Source organism: Gossypium hirsutum, chromosome A11 (genome assembly GCF_007990345.1).
Source record: "Gossypium hirsutum isolate 1008001.06 chromosome A11, Gossypium_hirsutum_v2.1, whole genome shotgun sequence".
Taxonomy (NCBI): domain Eukaryota; kingdom Viridiplantae; phylum Streptophyta; class Magnoliopsida; order Malvales; family Malvaceae; genus Gossypium; species Gossypium hirsutum.
The window spans coordinates 97,371,849-97,376,073 of record NC_053434.1 but is presented as its reverse complement, the minus strand read 5'-3'; the positions used below and the strand labels follow the sequence as shown (position 1 = coordinate 97,376,073).

The 4,225-nt window shown below is 34.3% G+C and overlaps 1 non-coding gene across 1 annotated transcript; it reads left to right on the top strand.

Moving 5' to 3' along the window:
- The first annotated feature begins 479 nt into the window (after nt 1-479).
- LOC121210227 (small nucleolar RNA R71) lies at nt 480-585 on the top strand. Its single transcript, XR_005905350.1, has one exon. It is a non-coding gene; the product is annotated as a small nucleolar RNA R71 (small nucleolar RNA).
- Nucleotides 586-4,225: the final 3,640 nt, after the last annotated feature.

Below are 4,225 nucleotides of genomic sequence, written 5' to 3'. Positions count from 1 at the left end.
TAGATTATCTATCTTATTTTATTTTTCTTTTATTAATTTTTGAATATTCTTTTGTTTTTAAACACGGCTTATCTTTATGATTACTATCAAATTATTCCCCCAATTCTCCTTTTGTCCTTCAGAATCATGTTTGTCCTCCAGCTTTATTTCCAACAACTCGCTCTCGCTAATCAAGGAATTCATTCACCACTCAGGAAGTTTCACTTCTCTCCCTAACTTATTTTCAGATTCTTTTTATTTAGAAGTTCTACCTGGTTTGACAGCATGGTAACCGAATCGACAATATAAACGCTTGCTGTTTTAGTTGGCTTAGTCCTCATGACTTGCCACTGATAGTTATTCAGTGACATCTCTTCAATAAATTTGTAAGCCTCTTCAGATGTTTTGTTATTGATGGTTCTTCGGCTGCTGCATCAATCATCTGTCTTGTCGAGGGGTTCACACCATTGTAGAATGTTTGAACTTGCAACCATAGAGGTAATCCATGGTGAGGACACCTTCGTAGTAAGTCATTGTATCTCTCCCATGCGTCGTAAAGAGTTTCTAAGTCCATCTTCACAAATGAAGAGATATCATTACGTAATTTGGTTGTTTTAGCCGGCGAGAAATATTTTAATAAAATAATTTCAGTCATTTGTTCCCAAGAAGTAATTGACCCTCATGGTAACGAGTTCAACCACTATTTAGCTTTGTTTCTTAATGAAAAATGGAATAATCGAAGACGGATGGCATCATCAGAAATGCCATTAATTTTAAATGTATTGCAGAATTCTAGAAAATTTGCCAAGTGAGTGTTTGGATCCTCATCCTACAAACCATCAAACTGAACAAATTTTTGTATCATTTGAATAGTGTTAGGTTTTAGTTAAAAGTTATTCACAGCAATAGCAGGCCTAACTATACTTGACTCGGTTCCTGTTAAAGTAGGTTTAGCATAATCATATGTAATACGAGGAACAGGATTCAGATTTTCTAGTTCAGCGGGTAACGCAGGAGGTAGCTGATTATCTTGATTTTCAGCCATCTCCTCAATCGTAGTTGAGATATCTTTCTCTTGCTCTTCCTTTGTGTATCTTAGGTTTCACCTTATTTCTCTCTGATTTTTACGAGTTGTGCGATTGATTTCTTCATCAAACAGTAGTAGTCTTGACTGGTTTCTTCTACTCATAAACTATAAAATCCTGCCTAGAGAAAGAAAAAGTAAATTAGTAAATAATAATAAAAATAAAATAAAACTAATCTTGCAAGAAAAATAAATGGCTAAAGTAATAAAAATTGAGTTTTCCTAATATCTTAGTTCCCTGGCAACGGGAAAATCATGTTTGTCCTTTGGGTTCGACAATCTGGTCTTGCTAAAACTATACTATTGTTCGATAGGTATACTTGCCTACATCGCGATAATAGTTAGTTTCAAGAATGATTAATTATAAAAATTTAAAACCTATCACGAAATCATGCAATCAAGTTTTTGACGCCATTGCCGGGGATTGATCCGGGTCGCCCGCGTGACAGCGAGAATTTTCACCACTATATCTTTGTACATTGAGGACAATGTACATCTTAAGTGTGAGGGGTATTCATTTCATTATCAGAAAAATCCCTGAATGATTACCTTTTTCTCTTGAAAAGCTCTCATATCATATTTAGGATAAATTTTGATTGATTTATGATTATTGATTGATATATATTGAATTAAAACATAGGCATTTATGCATTGATTGTTTAAAATTTAAGACATTACGATAATCAAGCATGATAAGTTGATTTTTAAGAATTTAAAATTTTAGGTTGTTTCCCCAAGTCTAGGTATTATCTTGGATTGGAATTCACAAGTTTAAACATCAAAAAGCCATAATTTTTTGTGAGATTTTTGAGCCTTTTGAGCATCTATTAATTCTTTCATGCTCACTTTTATTATTGCTTTGAGTGCGTCAGTATTGAACTGTTATTCTAGAACTTGCCAGATTATGCATGTCAAGTCCACACTATTTGATTTGATATGTTAAGATGATAGAGGCACTTCGGATTAACCCACTCATGCCATGAAAAGCATACCTCCACGATTGACCTTTAGTGAACCCCCTTGAGCCTAACAACCCATTTCTTGTATTACCCTTAACATTAACCCTTAACCCATTATTGTTGAAATCCCCTTAATTAAATTGATCCCTATTTTTGTCGAGATCTGAGTTGAAATAGTTGTTTAGCTATGTTTTATCCTATTTTGTATTTATTTGACATGTTCTTTAAAAAAAACACATGTATACATATTAGTAGTAGTGATCTTTTGAGCTAAAAAAGTTAAATTCCATATTCTGAGAAGAAGCTTTGTTGTACGCAATTAATGACTAGTCATTTTTCTAGTTAGGTAATTTTTCAATTCGATCTTGATTTTAACCTTTTTCTTTCAGCTTGTGACCACACCCCCTAACCAAGCCTCGTTATAACCCTCTAAAGACCTTTTGATTGATGTTTCAACTCAATTTATAGTGGTGGAGATTTGATTTTCATGCAAGCCTATGGTAATGCCTTTTCATTATTCACTATTGAGTGCTTCATTCATTGTCCTTAAACACCTCGAGTGATTTGAGTGAATCCTCAGTGAGGATGTGAAACTCTGTGATATTCTGAATCAAAGGAAATTACTTAGATGAAGGGAGACACCTATGTTTTCAGGATAAAATGCTCAACTTGGAATGTTGAAACTTTGATGTTATTTTAGTTGAATTCTCAATTTAATTATTACCTGTGGATTATTTTTGAGACATTATCAATAGAAATTGTAAGTTGAGAAGAATTTATTTTGATTATAAGTTGAGGATTTTGCTTGAGGATAAGCAAATGCTTAAGTGTGGGGGTATTCGATAAACTGTAATTTATTCATATTTTTACCCTATGCTTAACGCATTTTATGGATTATTTTTCCTTAGGATTGGTGAATTCAATGCTCCTAATGCCTTAATTTCATGTTTTATATTTAGGTTAGCATAGAAGTGCGAAAAGAACGAGAAATGGGACAAAAATGGAGAAAATGGGACAACATACGAAATCAACATGGCCTGGACCTCCTCACACGGGCAGACCACACGGCTGTGTCAATTTGGAAGAATCGAAGCACGATTCACATGAGTATAACACACGCCCGTACCATTCTAACAGGCTCAAACACGGCCTGAAGTAATCACACACGGGCGTGTCACATTGGCGTGTCCTTGCCGAGCCCAAGTTAAGTCCAATTCAGAAAAGGCAACTTTTGAGGGTTCTTAGGCATTCCAAAGCCTATAAATACACCCTAGAGGAAGAGAATAAAGGGAGGCACAGGGAGAAAGGAAGGAATTACTCGAAGGAAGCCGATTGATCCATCTCAGAAGCTGAATTCATCATCAAGATTGAAGATCTCCCCTCAATTTCCCTTCAAGAGTTTTGGGTTTTCTTTATGTTTTGTATTCATTATTCTTCTGAGATGTTTTCCTTTTTAGTTATGAACTAAATCCCCTAAACACCTAAGGGCAATGAAACCTAAGACGAATCTTGTTATTATTTTCTGAATTGTATGATAAAATTTCACTTGTTATTAATTATGTGTTCTTAATTCTTGTTTTGATATCCCAGGATACTGATTCAAGATAAGCTCTTCTTTAAAGGAGGAATAGACCCTGTCTAAGAGTACATTTATCATAATTAAGCGGAGTTGATTGCGCGCCTAGTGATAGGGTGACAAGATTTTGCCGGATTAGGTGAAACCCAATAAGGAGATCCATAGATTGAGTTAATGCAACCCTAGGGTGTTAATTAGAGAAAGGTCTCAATTATTCAACCTAGGGATTAGACGTTATTAGTCTTGAATAGGGATAATAACATAACTTAGGGATCTCTATGGAACAATTTAAATGAATAGATCGTCCGATTCAGAGTCAGAATAACAAGTGAAGTCTAGGTGGATTTTTCCTTAGGTATTGTCTTAATTCAATCGATTTTCCCAAAAGTAATTCTCCAATTCTATTCTCTGTGAGTTCTTAGTTTAGATAATTAGTTAGTTAAAACAAAACCTCCTTATTCTTAGGTTAGATAATAAAAAGACAGTCATTACTAGTACTTTTAGTTCCTTTGGGTTTGACAATCCGGTCTTGCTAAAACTATACTATTGTTTGATAGGTACACTTTTCTACATCGCGATAATAGTTAGTTTCAAAGAACGATTAATTATAAATATTTAAAACCTATC